At 39.6% G+C, this 20,320-nt stretch overlaps 1 protein-coding gene across 1 annotated transcript in view; it reads left to right on the top strand.

Moving 5' to 3' along the window:
* The window catches only part of SEMA6D (semaphorin 6D), a 593,940-nt gene that overhangs the window by 171,343 nt on the left and 402,277 nt on the right, over nucleotides 1-20,320 (top strand). The gene's annotated exons all lie outside the window — the stretch shown is intronic.

Genomic DNA, 20,320 nt, shown 5'->3' on the forward strand with positions numbered 1-20,320 from the left:
ATTCAGGGAGGCAGCCAGGGGAGGAGAGGATGCAGCTCCGTCAGCTGTGTGATCTGAAAGCCTTGAGTCTCCTAACCGTGAAGTCATTCCAGAAATCTCACTCTCCAACACCTTCACTAAGGCAAAAAATAGGTGTGCCTGACTTTTTCTTCTACTTTCTTCACATGCTCATTGAAGCTACCTGGACTACCCACCTGGACTACCCTTCCATGTATCTTTTCCTCTGTAACAAAAGAAACGGAAACCAACCTTTATTGAACCACGTGACAGGCACCTAGTAGGACTTCCAAAAATGCTGCCCTCCTCCTTGCATTATTTGCTAGACCTTTCCATTTCCATTTTTACAGATATATATAAATTGGAAGCTTGAAGTTCGTACTAGAGTAACAGAGCAAGATTGGAGCCCAGACATTCTGATCAAAAGTCTTTTACTTTCTTCTACATTTCAGCACTTAATGTTTCTTAAAATTGCTACTGGAGAGAGATGCAGTCTCCCTTAGAGAAGCTTCTTGGTCACTTCAGACTCTCAGAGATCACACTGAACATTCCTAACAGTCTGTGGGTTCTTGGCAGGAAAGCTACATCATTGCTTTAACTTATAAGTAACTTGGGGGCTATGCAATATGGGTTAATGTCATAAACCATGTGGAACAAAAGAAGCCAGATGATTACTCTGTGGTCCCATTTATAAAAGTCCAAAAGGAGGCGAAACTAATTGATAGTGTCAGAAATCAAGGTAGTAGTTATTTTCAGAGGTTGGAAATGAAAGGGGCCCAAGGGGCATCTGGGTTCTGGTCATGTTCTGTTTCATGATCTGGAATTGGTAACATGGGAGTGTTTAGTTTGTGAAAATTAATCAAATTACACACCTATGATGTGTGCACTTTTCTGTATGTATGTTCTAATTCAGTAACAACATTTTTAAAAGTTGTATCAAGTTTGAGCTCAGAGGGTTTTGAAGCAACTTCTTTGAATTATCTGACACCTTTACAATGTATTGAAGTTTTCAGGAGAAAAAAGACAATAATAGCTTATAAAAGAAAAAACATCTTAGAAAATTGCCCTCCATATCTTTCCATTATTGCCAATGTTTCATCTACTATGTTGGGCTTAGTGTGAAAATTTGAATCCCAATCTGTTATCACGGTTTTAAATCCTCCCACTGAAATTCAAAAGTAACAATTCTCCTTTTTTCCTTCTGCTATAAGATACCGATTATGATGAAATGTGGTTCATTTTTGAAACTTACTGATCATTATAGTAATCACTGATGTATTTTACCGTATACATAAAAGGTTAGTACATTAGAATTGTGTTGGATTACCAGCCCCTGCTAAAGTATATGTTATTGCCATAAGAATAAAGGAAGTTCCTACCCAAAAGGAAATTTTTCAAATACTGAGACACTATGATTCTGACCAGAAAATCTATATACAATGCAATTAAGCATTCATATCCTTTCTGGAGGCACATGCAACAAAATAAGTATGAAATGCTTATTATACACCAGACTCTGTTTTAAGCATATTGCATTGGGTTGACTCATTTATTTGCCCTAAGACAGAGGTCTCTTGTTATTCCCATTTTATGGGTGAGGAAACTAAGGCACATGTATGTTATGTAACTTACCTGAGATTATATGGCTGGTAAGAGATAGAGCTGAGGCCTAAACCTACTCAGTTTGACTTCTGTCTTCTGGGAAAGGGCAAGTGGGTCATTCTCAAGGTGTTACTCCCTCACTCTCCAATACTTAGAAAAATGGCATTTCAGAAATAGTTTAAATGGGAAAATGATGAGGGCTTGGCAGCCTTGAGGTAAGAAAAATGGGGAGACCATCTCATAAATTAAAGGGTAGTGATGATTATGTGAAGAGAGTACTGAGTTCATTTGATGGAGAGGGAAGAAAGGGGGATATAATGCAGGAGGCAGTAAAGGGAATGATGTAACAAGGGTAACTTGGTAAAGGACTTTGATTCAGAAGGTGGGACTTTGGATGCAACTTGCTGCCAGTTAGTGCGCAGCTGCTGGGCAGAATCAGTTCCCCCAGTCCAGTGCCAAACAAAACAATGGGTGGCCAAATACTGCAGTTGGCCCATGGTTTCCTAATCAGTATGGACTCCTATGTACTTTTCCTTTAGGGCCACCGTTCATGAAAAGCCAGTGTCCACGTGTTTTGTCAAACCAAGTTCTTAGCCTAGGATGACAATCTGGAGACCTTTTTCTCTCCATCATAATGCTCATTCGTCACAAAAGTGCCCTCAAAATCCCAGTTTTCTGACAGTTAATGATGGTAGATACTTAACTCCCTTCTCCATAGTTTCCACAGGAACAGAAAAGTCTGCTGAAAAAAAAAAAAAATAAATGAATTATTATGTGATAGATTAGTCAAACAAATGAATCAAGCCAATGCTTGAGAAATCTTACATGTGTTTGCTACTCAGTTCCCTCAATTAGGTTCCCACCCCACATCAATGAAATCCTATACCTTCTTAAGAAAACCCTTCTCAAAGTGATGTGAATGCCAAAACCTTCGGGAAGAGTAGAAGGAAGACATTCTTCTTGTATAGGAGCCTTAGGTACTCCTCGGTGTTACTGCGGAGGCACGATTCTCCTCCCGTACCTGTGGTGCGGAGCAACCTGTTGACTTTTGTGTGCCATTACTTTCATGCTGAACCAGTCACCGTGTAACTGGTGAGCCATTAAAAAATGTATTCGGACATCCTAAGCATTTGGAAGATAAGGCTCCAGGCCCTCCTACGTCAAGTTCACTTTTGCAGCTTCTTGCTCTATTTTGTGTTTGATGATGATGATCCTCATATATAATATTTATTGAGTACTTAATTTCTTGTCAGGCACGGTGTGGAGTGCTTTGCAAACATTTTCTCAATAATGAAAACTGTCCTATGAGTAATACTTTCCCCCATTTGTAGACGAGGTAATGGAAGCTTAATGAGATCCAGTAATAATGCTCAGGGCCGCACATGTGTTAAGTGCTGGAGTCAGTATTGAAGCCCGAGTGGTCCCCGTCCCCAGGCTGGCACCTGCTGTGATATACTGTATCTGCCTGGAGCAACCCCATGTCTTTTGGTTTCATCTCCAGGTCTCAGCTCTTCACACATTATTTGGACTAGATTAAAGCTTTGGCTTCAGTGATTTTGATGTTAGAGTTCTTTTTCTGTTGGCACTCAGTGTCTGGCATTGTGACTGGACTACCTGATCAAACTCAGGCCTAGCACTTCAAGTCATTTGGTTGGCACGACTCCCAGGCCTCCTCCAGTCTTCAGGCAAGGAGGAGATCAGACATACCTAGCCTGGGATATAACCTTTAATAGGAAATTCCAAAATTTCTCATGCTTGAACTGATGGATGGAATAACATGGAAATTGCTTCTTTCTTTTTATTTGCAAAGATAGAGCTGGACTCGAAGAGATAGATGCAAAGCAAAAACCAACTCCATATTTAGTTAGCCTCAAAATACACACGACCTGAGAGCTCCCTATTTAGCTCACCTCCCTGCCTCTGCTGCAAATGTTTGCTGATGCTACAGCTTACAAAGCACAAATCTGCAGGGGCCTCTGAACCCCTTTGGTACACTCCTTCCCATGATTAGGTAAATGTCAGTGGAAAATCACCATGTATTTAGTGTTTTAATAAAACCACAATATTGTTTATTTTGTGGCCTCAGGTTTCAAAAGGGAAAGAAACAGCTACATTAAACTTTGCCCCTAAAACTCCAGCAACTCCCTCCAGGATACTTATAAATGTTATCCTCCTGCCACTGAGCTATGTTTTCACTAGAACATCATCCGCTGCTAATTCTAGTCGATAATCATAGGACTGTCCAGGGTCATTTTCAGGCTTGAGGAAAGAAATAGAATCCAGATTGTGTGTCACCAGAAACATAACTTTAATTCCTAACTTCCAGCTCCTTGATGACAAGGTCACCAAACGCCAAACTTAGATCATGGAACAGTAACTCTACCAAGAACACACAGGCATGAAACCTATCTCAGCTTCTATTTCCCTGTCTAGCTCTCAAAGGCCTTCATCACCACCTCCAACCTCAGTGCTAAGCACTAGTTTTGTGCATCACACTGTTAGGGACACTGACAAGAATCCAGGGGGTGAATAAGCCAGCTGTACATGACTTCACAGTGCTCGTCAGATCCAGGTAGTTCAGAGATGTCATCTCAGGAACTATTGATGCTCTCATCCACTTGTGTTTGAGCAAGTCGTCACATGGACAGTGGGATTTGCATGAGCCAGGAAGCCTCCTCTCCCACTCTTCCTCCATCTGTTTTTCAGCGCTTATGTATTTTTAAAGGAAACATGGACAGAAATTACAGATATTTTAAAATGTAAATATACCCTATGTTTGAAGCAACACAATGACATACATTAACTTTCCTACATGATTATGATCAGCATCTTTTCAGAAAATTCCATTTTTTAAGAGGCTTGAAGAGAGAATCCAGTGGCTTTCGATACTGGAGTCCTGGTGTGGGAAGAAAGGTCTCTCACAGAGGACAAGAAAGGGAGGGAGCATAAGACCATAAGACAGTGTTCTTCGACCGCTCACTCCTCTGACATACAGACTGAGTTGTGTTTGGTACAGGTGGTAGGAACATTATGAGGTTTCTATACATATGATAAATAAATTGGGTATTCCCCAACCCTGTGACTAAGTATTACTGTTTATCACTGAGTTATTGAACTGTTACTATTCATGATGCATCCTGTAAGTTCCAGCCTCCATTTCATACAATTGTGTTTTCTTTTTCAATTTTTTACCAAAACCTGTATTTTACTGACTATAAAACTTTCCCTGGCTTTTGAACAACAGATCTAGATGGAAGAGCTAACCTTTTGTTGGATAAAGGTAAACAATTGGTTTCTATCATTTCACTGGGGCTCTTAGGCATGACCATGAGCAGAGGCCATAGCACAAACCCATCCAGCAGTAAATAACTCACCCATGGATGGCTAAAGACTGAACCACAACAGATGTGAAGATTAGCTGGCAGAAATCAACCTTATTTTGAACATGTACTAGGACAAAGAATGCTGAATACTTGCAAATAAAAAGGAAAACATCTATGGTAGCTCTAAACATTTACTGTCTTCCAACCTTAAGAACAAAATAACCAGGGGCACCTGGGTGGCTCAGTCAGTTAAGCCTCTGCCTTCAGCTCAGGTCATGATCTGGGGTCCTGGGATTGAGCCCCACATTGGGCTTCCTGCTCAGTGGGGAGTCTGCTTCTCCTTCTGCCCCTCACCCTGCTCATGCAATCTCTCTCTTTCCCTCTCTAATAAATAAATAAAATCTTAAAAAAAAAGAACATGTAACCACTTCCCCCATTATCCAGAATAAATGGGAAGGATATTAATGTAAGGAACTGGAACATTCATTTGGAAGGGAAGAAATGGGATCAGAAGTAGGAAACTGGCTCATGGCAGAAATCCCATAGAAGGAGTGAGGGTGGAGGTGGTGAAGAGAAGTCCTTTAATCTCTGTTTACCCTTCCTTACAGCTGCAAGAGAGGAGAGAACCATGCAGAAAATGGTGCCAGAGCTCATTCTCGGGGTGAGGGCTGAATCTTCTCCCTTCTTGGGAAGGGGCCTTTTTCAGTCAGCAAGAATGGCAATGCTCCTGTTCTCTATGTGCAAGCCAAATGTAAACTGCAGCATCAGTCCTTCCTTAACCCTCTCTTGCTCCCTAATTGGCTGTCTAGAGCTCTGTTTCTTCTCTGTCTAGGACGCCCCTACAGAGAGGCCAGTGGTCGTAGATGTTAAAGCTGATTTGGCTGCTTTCTGCTGCATGTGAGGCACACTTCATTTAATATAAGTGTTTCCCATGTGATTGGTAAGACCTTTTAGCACCTGTCCTAGGCCCAGGGTTACTGTGCCAAGATGAGAAGGAGCGGCAGGGACAAATTACTAACGTTTCCGTCTTTGGGCCTTGATGCCCTACTGATCCCGCCTTCGCCGTGCTCCAGGAACCTAGGTGTGGGAACATTGACCAGGTCTGGTGCATGAAGCTGTGTGGGAAAGCCAAGAGAACAACCACTGCAATGTCTTCTCTCCTCCTGATCAGACTCCAGCTCTGTCGTGGACCCGTCACGGAGACCCACAGGGGTGGTTAGCAGCAGCTGCTTCTTGCTCTTTCCTGGCCCCCCACCCCAGGACACTTCATAACTTCTCACCTCTGAACTTATATATCCTTTGTTGTCCGTGTCATTCTGCTTACTTCTTAGCTGTTTTTTGTCTGTATTGCTCCTTGAGAGGTGTCTGAAAAAGCTGACTGACCATACTAGGAGTCTAACATTTGGGAGACTAGAAGTCTCCAGGTGCTATAGATGCTGTAAGAGCAAAATATACCTGGCCCCAAAAAGATGGGTCAGGAGGAGGCTAGGAGCAGCGTGAGGATAAATCAGAGTCTAGGAAATGCAGGAATGGTGTCGGTGTAGAACAAGTCTAAAATCTTGAGGGGCAAGATTTCCGACTGCCCATTTGCCCCCGTGGAGCCTACTGCTGACTTTCCCCTTTCCCTCCCTCTGCTCCTTTTCCTTCCCTTCTTTCCTCCTCCACCCTCAGCTTTCTATTTTCTCCAAGTCTCTATCTCCCCTTCTCCAATATTCTTATTTTTTTCAAAGAAAATTACTTATCTTATTTTTTTTGTCCACATGCCTGCTGAATTATAATATCTGTGCATATCTTAGTTACTTTAACCTTCTGGTGAGCAGAGTGCATAACTTCACACCAGGCCAGAGAAGATAAAAACGTCAAACTCACTTTCTGAGCATTTCAGCAAAGAATTGGTCTATTGACCTAGTTACAATTCTAATTCTTATAAGACAAAGGGAAGGATGTGGATTTACTTACAGAAGTCTGTTAAAAATTAAATGACCAGGGATGCATAGCAAATATAATTTTATTTCACTAATAAATTGTGTGGATCATGATTTATAATGCACTGAAAATAATTTAAAGGACAATAACCATTACATATACATTTATGCTCCGTTGTCTTAATTGGAAAAAAATAAGAGTCAAATGCTGGTCTTTTATATAGAGAGAAAAAAGAAAAACTGCATGCCTTTGTAGGCTGAGTTTGGACCCACTCATATTGCCTGTTCCCAGCCTGCAGTTGCATGTTGTTTATATTAATAACTATGGGATGTAATCCGTGTAAAAAAGAATTGTTTAAAATGGAACTGGTTCTGTGTCCTTAAACAGTGCATACCATTAAAATGCACTTACAAGTTTTATAAACCTCTTTTAGAAGCAAACACTTCTTGAGCACCTGATCCGTTATTTTCAGGGACAAGGATTTCCAGGAGACAATAGAAGAGGTGAGTGGTGGCGCTGCCCTGGCTGGTCTGTGGCCCCTTTGCTTCAGGTCTCTCATTTGGCTCTTCATCCATCTTTCCTTTGACAAAGCTGTCTTTCTAGGGTACTCCTTTTAACTTCTTTTCTTTATCACAACCTGCATTTGAATACAACGAATTCAGCCTGCTGCTGGATGCTGAGCACAGCAAGAAATCCACATCAGCACCCCGGGCACAGACTGCCTTCTACTTTTACAAAACCAAACGCCAAACTGGTTTCACAATGGAGATGTTGAACATGAAAGTTGGCTCCGTCATAATGTCCACCCGGTGGTTATGTGAATGGTTGTTTATAACTTGTGTTTAGCTTTCTAGCCAAGCACTAGTGTCGCCTAAAATTGCTACTGTGAGAAAACCAAAATGCTATTTTGTAAGCCCAGACTGTTCATCTAAGTTTTGGAAAACTGCTCTTCTTTCTGTAGAGCTTGCTAAAGAAAGATAAACAACTCTATCCAGACAATGGGTAGCTAGGGAGCAGTGGTTCTTTATTAGGTTACATATTACTGTGGGATGGGCAGATACATGTGCTTTAAAGGCGGTTGCCTTCTTGTGGGGTAAAATATGTTAAATATCAGCAGTCTCCACAGATCCCTGAGTTGACCTTTTGTGGATTTGTTACTGAGAAATTGATCAGCCCCTTATTTTCCCCATGCTCACATCAGAAGCATAATTTGGATGTTTTCTTCTATTGTTCCTATATTGCAATGATAATTTAAATAACTAATTTGGCTTAAAATAATCAATAATTTGTGCCTGATAGCTGATCAGTGACCCTATTTTCCCCCATAATTATTTGCCAGACCTCATCTTGACTTCTGAAGAAGCTGCATGTGATAAGTAATTGAATGTCTGAAGATATGTTGGATTTGTGTCTGAGGGCAGAATACAATTTTAAATAATTTATTTGACCTCCCTAGAATTATTAGATTTCAAATGAACAAATTAATAATAAAATCTGCACAGGATGATAGCAATAATCTAATTTTTCCATTTAGCCTGAATTTTGAATCAAATATATAATTTATTCAGTGATAATAAATTTGTGTCTTAATAACATGAAATGATTTCAAGGATTGGCTGTCATCCTTGGAACCATCATGAAATAGGTACAAGTGGCCTCATGGGGAAATTCAGTAATTCCTAGCAATGCAATCAGATGGAAATAGTAACTTATGTCTGTTGCTGTTGCTGAGTGCCTCCTAAGGATCAGGGCCTAAGAGTCCTTGTAGGGAAGTAGCAAAGGATATGTGGAAAATAAGATCTCATAAAATGAAAACGCACTCCTCAACAAGTGGGAGGATCAGAAGTTGTCAGAAGATGTCCTACCATCCTATCTTGTATGGAGCCAGTTCCAACGTAAGGCAGGGAAGGGATGGCTGAGTGGGAAGCGGGAAGGTGCCTGGGAATAGAACTAGAAAAGTTACCTGGAGTCTAGGAATTAAGTGCAGTCTTACAGGTGACCTCTAATCGTTTCCCTGAGTCTGAGGAGAATATGATGTGTTTATGCCTGCTGAGAGGAGTAGAGGCAAATCACAAAGCTCCTGGTTCTTAATTTCCTTTTGTCAGGAGGGTGTTGTCCTTCCAGACTGATGTTTGGGAAACGTACCTGTTTTCTGAAGCCAGGTTTATAATAAAGTGTTTAGAGGAAGCTTTATATTTCCTGGTCACTTTCAATTGAATGTATTAACTGGAAATGTCCTTAATGGGAGAAATGCTTAAAAACACCTCCTTGAGTGTTAAAAACAGTTTTAAAACAGGAGGTTAGGGGAATCATAAAAGCATAATTCTCTCCTTTCTAGAAGCAGAATATCCACAGCAAGGATGGCTGCCAAAAGAACCTTGTTTAAAATAAATGCTGTGTTTCCTCTGCTTCCCTTATCAAAATCAGACCAGTGTTCTCAATGTTAAAGATTGAAGGATCTTCCTGAGTAGATGTTTGACCAATTGTTTGGTATATTATTATTGGGACGTGTGCTTCGCACATCTTTTAAAATTTAGGTGAATCTAGTCTTTCCTCCCAACCTAACAATTTTCATGACAATTTAAAAATTCCCTGAATAGTTTTTGTGCCTCAAACTTGGTACCCATTTCCAAAACAGACTCCTTACTGCCTTGCTTACTTCAGTTAGGACAATGTTTTGCATAAAACTGGCCTAAATACATTATTTTTCACCAGATGCTCTCATTCACTCCATAATATATTATGGCTTGGAAAGATTCTGCTAAATGAATCCAGACTTGACTTAATCAATTCTATAATCTGTAAAATGGGATTACCAGAAATGGCAGAGAGCTCTATTAGTATGATACTCTGTTCTGACATCACAAAATTTAATGAGCTACTTACTGGGCCAGTTGCAGAAAATATATCTTACTTCCAGACATGAGCTCTCATAGTTGAGGTAGGCAGTTTGTAGTCATTTGCAAGGGGACTATCAGAAAACATACACAGCATATTCTCATGTAATTCTTTCCCTCCTTCTTCAACCAGAGACTTCAACAGAAAGGGTGGAATTATGTTGGAAAATTCTTTCTGGCTCTATAACTGCTGTAGTCTGGGATATAATTTGCTACACAGCTACAAACCTTTGAACTTTAAAGCCTTTGTTGACACAGTTAACTGTGATTAAGACCAATTATCTTCCCAATAAATTAATTCAAATCTTTTACATTTCCCTGACCAAATTTCCATAGATTTTAGGGTAGAAATAATGTGCTTGGGCGGGGGTAGACTGCTTATGCCTTTCTCAAAACTGGCATTTTTCTTTAAAGATTTTTATCTATTTATTTGACAGAGAGAGAGAGAGAGAGAGAGCACATGCACAAGCAGGGGGAGTGGCAGGCAGAGGGAGAGGGAGAAGCTCCCTGCTCAGCACAGAGAGAGATCACTCTTTCTCTCAGCAGGGAGCCCGTTGTGGAGCTAGATCCCAGGGTCCTGGGATCATGACCTGAGCTGAAGGCAGATGCTTAGCCAACTAAGCCACCCAGGCACCCCCCAAACTGGCATTTTCAAGGAAGAAAATATCTGTGTATAGAAATCATTTATTTAATCCATTCATTTAAATGTCTAAAATAATAGGTCAGTTACGATAGATTGAATAAACTTACTCTATACACAGTACTATTGAAGGCACTGAAGGAAATTTCAAAACAGAGAAGAAGCAGTCTTTGCCTTGGAAAAATTTATAATCTGTTTAGGGAAATCAGTCTAACAGATAAAAAAAAAAAGCATTTAATACTTGGCAGTGTAAGAAGAAGAAATTGAGATAGGGTAGATTGAGTCCATATGATAAAGGGATAAAAAGTAAAGGTAATTAAAACACAGGTAGAATTAATCAGAGAAGACTTCCTGGAAGAGGTGAATTTTGAATAGGATTTTGAGAACAGACTAGTGGAGAGAACTGTTAAATGAGATAAAGAACCAAGGACATGAAATAGAAAGTTTTGAGCACAGAACAAGATTTTCTTAGCCTGAGTACCACATTTAGAAATATAGTAGAAGCCATTTCATCTGACATATGTTGGTTGTTTAATTAAAAAATAACATCACGGAAGGGAATCATAAAATATGGAACACATAAACCTTAAACATTTTGTTTTAATTTAAAGCCTACAAATGCACACTCGATCATAGTTTTTTTCAACATAATACCAGGGTATATTCTTTGAGTGGGATCTGTTGAATCTTTCTTCTTTCTAATGATTATATTGCATTAACCACAGACAGAGGTATTATTCTCAATTTCCAGGTTCAGTTCCTTGGACATGAGATCAGAATTCTGAGACATTTGCTAACCAGTATGAATATGATCTCTTTCTGCTGTGGCTCTCACTTTTCCCCAAAAATGTTTATAATTATCCCGTCTATACACACCTTAAGAAAAATCTTTCCACAACATCAATGCAATTTCCCTTATGACAACAATTCTCTTTATTTTCAGATTTATATTTAATTGGTTAATTTAATTGTAATAAGAACAACCATATTACTGGGTTTAGGTACATATATAAGTGACCACTGGAAAGCAATCACATCATTTTATGGGAGTTGAAGTGTATGGGTTTACCAATGACAGCCTGCCGAATGAGATAATTCAATGTGGAGAGGGTCTGGTCTCACTTCATATATTTTAGAGACGAATGATATAAGTCCATTGAGTAAAGATCAGTGAGTAAAGAGATACTGTATTGAAATAGCTATGGTAACCAAATTATGAAGGCAGGCTCAAACATGAGCCTAGATTTAGGAGTCCAATTAAAAGTGACTCTAGAACTTGCAGTCAGAATAGCTGGAGGTCATCATACATCACCCACCATTGTCATCTCTAGTGATGATAAATAAAATGCTAAAAAGAGAAAGTTAAAACAGCTGCAGTCAGAAAAGCAAGTTAAACATCTCTGTGGCCCAAAAACATAATAGAAATGCAAAACTGTGAATTAGGCCAGGCTGAACCTACCAGCCTGCTGGGCTCAGGGCCAAGCATTCTTTTTAGGGGATTTTACACTTTGAACATCTGGTTCAAGAGTACTGCAGCGGAGACTTAGACTATGTCTACATGGTAAAAATTACAGTGGATTATGGTAGATTTACAATCTCAAAAACAGATCACTTCAGAGCAAATCCACAGGTTGCACCAAAAACTTGGGCAATAAAATTAGTGGCATCATATTTGTGGCTTTAGCTTGTTAGTGGAAACAGCCAATAGGTGTAATTTCTAGTTTTGAGCTAAAGCCCATCCACAGATAGCCCTTGCAGACTGACCAAAATGCCTAATTCCATGGGGTCTTGCGTACCCAAATTAGTCTCTGGAGTGACAACTGCAGGATAATTTCCTGAAATCAATCTAATCTATGCCCCAAACTCAGGGGCACACTAGCACACCTGTGGCCTTGGGGATACTGGAGTCAAAGTCAATGGGAAGGTGACCTTCTCTAATAGAGGTGACTTGAGGGCTTTCTTGAAGGTTTCAAAGTATTCTATCAAAGGGGATATCATGACATTTTTTATAAATGGAAATGTTTTTGAGCAGAGGAATGACAAATAAAATAACAGTTGTGGCAACACTTAAAAAGAAAAATCATAGAATTGTAGGCAAATGTACAAAAATGTGATATTAATATAAAATTATGGGAGAAATGAGTTGTAAGCCTCAACACTTCACAATGAACTTGTAGCCACTGTTAACAAATCTTTTGAGGAGTGACTAATGAGGCAGTGGAGAACATATGGGCTAACTCTCATGCATGGTTATAAATGATCTTTGTCCTATTTGCTCCTCTCTGTTCATTCATTCAATGAAGATGTGTTGAATGTTTACTCTGAGCCAGAGACTCTGTTTGGGTTTAGAGGAGACAAAGGTGAATAAGACCTTGTTAATGCCCTGAGAATGTTTTGTATTGCTCTGCTCTTTGGTGAGGAAATATTTGATGAAATAAAGAGAAGAGATGACAAATAGTTGCTGCTTGCTTTCAGTAGAACATTACTAGATCAACATAGCAAGAGAGACACAGGAATAGTATCACATAAACTTAAATAAACAATTTTTACATGATGAATCAAGCCTTTTAAGATGGGATTACTGAGGCATTTTTATACCAAAGGAGATTTCTTTAAAAAGTACAAACCAAGTCAACAAACATTTATAAGAGCTGTTATAAGACCATTCAAGTGCTGCTCAAGTGCCCAAGTAGAATACAGATGTGGCTAAGACATGGTTTCCATCTTCACAGGAGCCCACAGTTTACTAGGTGGGACAAGAGAAAAGCATGATTTCAGAGGAACAGCCCTCTGTGCTTAACTGTTGCTTGTTTTTTTTTTTTTCCCCCAAGATTTTATTTATTTGAGAGAAAGCACAAGAGTGATTGGGGGGAGGGGCAGAGGGTGAAGCAGACTGCCTGCGGAACAGAGAGCCTGACGGGACTCAATCCCAGGCCCCTGGGATCATGACCTGAGCTGAAAGCAGACGCTTAATGACAGCTACCCAGGTGCCCTGTCATTTGTTAATCTTGTAGTTCCATGTAGTGCAAATAGGTGACATATACATGGCTCTAATTTTTCTCTCTCAAAATGATCCAGGACACTTCCCTCTGTGCCTCCTGAGAAGGACAGTTTCTTCTCAGCCCCCTGGTATTCCACAACTTTGATGCAAATAAGTGGCCTTGGGCTCATCCCCTATTTCCAAGGATATGGAGGATCATGATTCCTTAGTGTCGAAGAGGCAAGATCCTAGTCTCTTCACTTCTACTGCAGCTCATCTGGGAAGAGGTGTGGGCAATGGCTTTTAGCAGAGTTTCTGATTCATCTTGCTCAGATAGACATATGGAAAATATGGGGGGATTTCACATCATAGTGCCTCCCCTGCAGAGGGAAATGGGCATCAGCACTGTAATTGATCCTTAACTCCTATCTCCAGGCTGTCTACCGGTTGATTTTTAAAACTGCCTGCACTAATGTTCCTGAAGAGGGTATACTGCTCTTTGAGATCAGGTTCCTTTATTTTCACATTTGGCACTAGCAGAGGCTCAGTACTCACAACACTATAATAATAATTTACTGAGTGCTTCACTTGTCTCAGACAATGAAGTAAATGCTTTATTTGCTTTATGTCACAAGAACCCCTGTGAGTTAAATATTATAATCATCTCCACATTTTAAGATAATGGAAAGTGAAGCTCTGCAAGGTTAAATAAGTGCCCACGTATACAGATCTAGGGGTAAGACTGTACTTAAACTTCGCCTTTTCTGATTCCATGACACAGAACTCTTAGCCACCAGACTACACTGAATGGTCTCCAGCATGCTAAGAAATTTTAGGACACATTCGATTTCTCATAACCTTTTACCTTTGTTCTCAGAAGCATCTCTATGTCTCCTGGTCCAAGTTCAAGCTCCTGTTTCCACAAAGCACACACGCATACACTCACACTTATACACACTCACACACACGAAGTCTATTTTCACTATCTCATTTTTAATAGGTTCAGTTATTGCTCATACCCAATGTCGTTTTTGGCTGTTTTTAAATGTTAAGAATTTCAGGGAACTCCACAAAATGGTTTAAGACCAATGTGACAGGATTTGTTTTCTTTTTTTTACAAATCAGAATAGGCAACTGCCAGCTTCCACATACCATCTCCACCCTACCCCCCTCAGTCATAGCAGTTGTATCAAAAGAATAGAAAAGCCAAAATATTGTATGCATGTTTAGCAATGCATAAAAGGTGTTTTAAACAGATCTGGAAAAAAGAGCAAATTCAAAATATTTGCTGCCTTTTTACTGCCTATTCATTAAGTGTTCTCTCATTGTTCAGAGCTGGGAAGCTGGGTTTTGTTTCCCACTTCACCTTTCCCTTTCCCCTGAAACATCTTTATCAGCTTCCCACTCTTCCATCTGTCGGAAGTTCCTATTTTCCTTTGAAATGATTTCTCAGCAAGCTGACCTCTGCAGATTCCATCAGCCCCACTTGCTTGCACATGCTGTGACTCATTTTCACTAATTTGTGCAATGAGCAGCAAGCAGAGGCCAACAGAGACACTGCTGTCTGCAAAGGGACTAATCGCTACCAACCATGGTATACGAGGGTGTCTGTGTGGGGAGCTCCAAATGCCTCTATTCCTCCTGCCCAGAAGCTCCTCCCTCTGGGTCTCTACCCTTAGGTTTTGATTTTGAGTAAGTGGTGTGAAAGCAAACATCTCTAGCCCTGAGTCAGGCTCACACTGCCAAAAACATATACAGCATTTTCTCATTTATCTCTTTCAAAATTAACATTTGATCACTAAAGTTTTTGTGGGGTTTTTTTTTTTTTTTTTGAGTAAAGAAAAAGAAGTATGTTTCCTCTAGTCCTGGCAGATCATTTGTTGTTTTTCTCACCCCTCCTGTTTCTCTCAAGTGTATTTGTGAAATGAACGAAGGCTGATTTCTAGCAGAGAATATTTCATGGCTTAGTTTCTCATCAAGATGATAAATCAGACTGGGTGCCTGAATAATTACATTCGTGGAGCTGGACTGTAATTTTTTACCACAGAATTCACGAGGCAGTGTTCCGACTCATTATATACAACAGTTTTCATAACTCCTGCAAATATTGCATCCAACTTTTGGATAGATAGAGGTGTATTTTTAGGAATTTTCATCAATACTTAATAATGCAATTTGCACTACAAACAGAACATCGCAATAAAGAATTCAAGAGTGAATAAGTGCCATTAAGTCAAGTAAGGGACTTCATAGACCTGGTTTCCACTTATGAAATACCTTGTCTCAAAACACATGAATATACATTTTGGCTTAGTCACAGTAGACATTATGCTCTTCCTTTCTGCTATGAAGTCAACTTGGTCTTTGCTCTGGGAACTGAGAGTAGTGAGTTCCATTCTAATTTCCATAACCAAATTGTTGTGTGAATTTATAAAAATTAATTTCTTTTTGTTTGAATCCACCTGGCTTCTACTTTGTCTGAGATCATTTTTTACAGCCTCTTTTGGGTTTTTCAGAGAAATATATCTCCTTGTTTCTATGCATCTGAACCCAAAGGTACAGAAGTTCTTGCTTGCTTTTTATAAATGCCCACACCCTCAAATGATTCATGTTCATTAGAACTGTAGCAATAAAATGAAAAACAAAAAACAAAAATTATACAGTTAAGGTTGAGGCTATGAACAATAACTGAACCCCAAGGCAAAGGACATCTGCTCCCACTGGGCAGGAAGTTTAGCCCTTTGCTTCCTAGGACTTGAGAAACAGGATGAGCTATCTAGCACTTAAATTATATTAGCAAGAGCTTTTGACAGAGGTTGAATTATAATTTGAGCACAGGATTTAGTCTAAAAGCCCAAATTCAAAATAAGGTCTACTACTAACTGTGCAGCATTGGGCACGGCATTTCATTTCTCTGGGCTTCAATTTTCTTCTCTGTAAAGTGGAATTGATAAGGTATACCTAGCAGAGTGTTGATGAGGATTACATAGGTATGTACCATATGTAAAACTCACACACAATGCCTGGCATAGAGTGATAAAATGTATCAGTAAGTTTTGATGCCATACATTCAAGGGGCTCAACATCTGGTAGAGGAGATAAAATATTTAGATAAACAACCATAATTTATGATAAAATTACTTAGGTATCCTAAAAGAAGTAAAGATAAGAGGCAACAGGAAAAGCTTCCAGCTGGACCTTGGGGTTTAGGGGAATCAATTACTGCTCCATGGGAAAAGTTTGAAGGGTCATATTAAGAGAAACCAAAGCAGCAGGAAACATTATAAATTGTGTGAGTCTGGGTCCTTTGAGCAGCACTGGCCAATGTGGGATTAAATGTATGAGGATTTTACGAGGGGAAATGCCTCTGAGTGACAATAAGGAGATAGAGGTGGAATCTGGGTGAAATGTCAGACCTTGATCCAAGACTGGCCCCAGTGACGGAGGCAAGGAGGGGGAAGCTCCTAGACGGGCATGCAGTCACATGAACATTCAAGGGACATCAAGGAGTCCTGCAGCCAAAGCTGGCTGTTAGAGAAGTCTGTCTCCCAGGCTCTGCCCTGTCCTAGTGTCCTGGCCTGCTCAGTCACTGACTGGCAGTAGCCTGTGGGAAGCATGGGCTCTGGGCAGGCGTGGGGCTGGATTTCAGAGGGCAGCAGTTGGGGGCCTTAGCTAGTTACATTCCCAGTAGTTAGGGGTCTGTCAGGCGTGTTCTCAACGGCCACCACATAAGCATGGCACAGAGACCAGACATCAACCCAAGTCATGGGTTGTTTTATCTAGAATTAAACTATCTTGCAGGCTAGCTGGGCTTGGGTGCAGAGGCAGGAGCATTTATCTCTGTTTTGGGCTTACTTACAAGTGCAGTAGGGGTGAGACAATGGTAAATCAGGAAGAGGGAGGAAGAGCACTGCTTGCAGACGTGGTCATTATGAGGGCGTGTGCACTTTCAGGCTCTGCTGTTTGGGTGGCTCCATCATGGTCCTGCTGGCTTCCTTTTATCAGACTAATTTAGGGGGCAGCTTAGACGTGTGGCTACATCCCCTGTGGTGAACAGTCTTCTAGGACACAAAAAAATCCTTCATTAATAACAGCCCTGGGAAGTAATTTTCCCTATCTGACTGGGTTTTTTTAAAGTTTTTATTTAAATTCCAGTTAGTTAACATACAGTGTAATATTAGTTTCAGGTGTAGAATTTAGTGATTGAATACTTTCATACAACATCGAGTGCTCATCACAACAGGTGCACTCTTTAATCCCCATCACCTATTTATTTATTTATTTTTAATTTTTAAAATTTTATTATGTTATGTTAATCACCATACATTACATCATTAGTTTTTGATGTAGTGTTCCATGATTCGTTGTTTGCATATAACACCCAGTGCTCCATTCAGTATGTGCCCTCTTTAACACCCATCACCAGGCTAACCCATCCCCCATCCCCCTCCCCTCTAGAACTCTCAGTTTGTTTCTCAGAGTCCATAGTCTCTCATGGTTCGTCTCCCCTTCCGATTTCCCCCCCTTCATTTTTCCCTTCCTGCTATCTTCTTCTTCTTTTTTTTTTTTTTTTAACATATAATGTATTATTTGTTTCAGAGGTACAGGTCTGCGATTCAACAGTCTTACACAATTCACAGCGCTCACCATAGCACATACCCTCCCCAGTGTCTATCACCCAGCCACCCCATCCCACCCACCCCCCACCACTCCAGCAACCCTTAGTTTGTTTCCTGAGATTAAGAATTCCTCATATCAGTGAGATCATATGATACATGTCTTTCTCTGATTGACTTATTTCGCTCAGCATAATACACTCCAGTTCCATCCACTTCGTTGCAAATGGCAAGATTTCATTCCTTTTGTCCCCATCTGATTGTTAAGTGTGGTCTCTTGAGCACACTATCTAGAAAATGTAAGCAAGCCTTATTATTCCATTTTACTGATGAGAAGGTTGAGACGCATTAAAGTTGTAATTTCCCAAAGTCATGCTTGCACTCTACTAGTGGAAAAGATAAAGCAAACATGGATTTGGAGGCATTTAGATTCAGTCCTAACTAATTTTGTGACTTTGGATTAGTAACAAACCTTTTGAGTCCCAATATGTTCAAGTTTAAATGGGAACTTGAAATTGTTATAAGAATTAAATCAATAGTTTCAAACGCCTAATCTCACACCTACCATGTGGGAGGGATTCAATAAATGCTCATTTCTTTCCTCTGAGTAATTGGTTGACAGATTGATTCAGATGAGTGTTACATCAGGGCAGACAATGTTAAAACAAAAGATCAGTGATAATTTTAAAGAAAGTTGGGAGCTCATTATCCTAGGAATATATGTAAATATCGTGTAATTAATAACATGGGCTTGGGTGCTAAACAAACCTCAGTTTAATCCCCAAATCTGCCATGTGAGAGTTCTGTGACATCGGGCAAATTATTTAACCCCCTGAAATCTGTTTCTGCATCTGTAGCATGTTTATATGACAGTAAGGCCCTCATGGGATTGGTGTAAGGATTAAATAAGGTAATTTGTTATAAAGTGCTTAGTGTCCACCTAAATTCTGCTACTTAGGAGAGTAGTAAGCACTCAATAAATGTCATTATTATTATGTAAAAATTTATATTACTGTTCTAAGGATTGTTATTATTACTCTTTGGTTGCATGAGAGCTTTCTGGCTTGGAAAGGGGGACTCTTTCAGGTACCATTTCCTGATTGAGTCTATCAAATATACCACTTAAAAGAATTGGAAGTGCTAGAGACCACTGTTAATGAAATATAATTTCTGTAGGATTCATAGCCATTGACTTATTTTTATATTGATACTCTTTTTTTTAAGACTTGCCTGAGTCTGTTTATTTATTTATTTAATCTTCCTTTGTTTCAGAAAGGATTTAAGGAAGCTTACAGGATATATAAAATCCACCACAGTGTAAATTAAAATTAGAAGTAAATAATAAAAGAAGATTAGAAGCATAACAGGGACCAGGAATGAGGATAAACATGCATAAAGCCCTAGACATGTGCCCAAGTGAGCTAGACATTTGGCTACAGATTTTCTAGGTAGAACCTCATCAGTTACAAAGTTTGTCCAATAAAAATCTACTATTTGCTTAGGAAAAACAAGTAATTATTTGGTACAGCACTCATCAGATAAAAATCTACTGTTTCCTTAGAATAAGCACAAGGATTATTTGATACAAAAGTGAGAAGCAATTTCTTTACAAGTCCACATAAGTTACCTGTGGTGAACTAACAAATGTTTCAGCATCATCTTTACTCCAGACATGGCGAATTCTGCACAACTACTTCTTATGTTCTTAGAGACAAATTATTTAGCGCCTCGGCCTCAGATTTCTTAAAATGGGAATAATTTAGTATGTATTTCTTAGAATTGTTGTGAGGATTAGGTCAGCTAATGTATACATAAAGGACCTAAAACAGTGTCTGGCACATTTAAACATTTTATGTAAGTGTGCTGTTGGTATTATTAGGAACCTCAAGGAGGCTGTAACATTTCACTAAGGTGAAATATATTGTTCTTTGTGAATGTGCTTCTGCCATATGTCATACTTCACTTCCTACCTATGGGAAGGAATGGACTCTCGAGAGGAAAAAAGAATAGACATTACTGAAATGCATTGACTTAGTTGTCCCATTTCTAGGAATCTACACACACCCCATCAAAAATATATGAAAATTAAATATACTTAGAGGTTAACTGTTGAGTTTTGATAAAAGAATAAAAAAGGAAACAAACCAACACCCAACATAAAGTACAATTAAGTAATTCATGCTGTGCTGACTGTAGAGCTATTTAAATTATTTTGAGAAAAATAGCAAGGTGGAAAATCCAAAGTGTTCTACTCTCTACCCAGTTGCCCAGGCTGGAAACCTGGGAGTCACTCTTGAGTTCTTCACTTTCCTTTCTCTCTGTATATAGCTCATTAGCAA

Source organism: Phoca vitulina, unplaced genomic scaffold (assembly GCF_004348235.1).
Source record: "Phoca vitulina isolate PV1807 unplaced genomic scaffold, GSC_HSeal_1.0 scaffold20, whole genome shotgun sequence".
NCBI classification, from domain to species: Eukaryota; Metazoa; Chordata; class Mammalia; order Carnivora; family Phocidae; genus Phoca; species Phoca vitulina.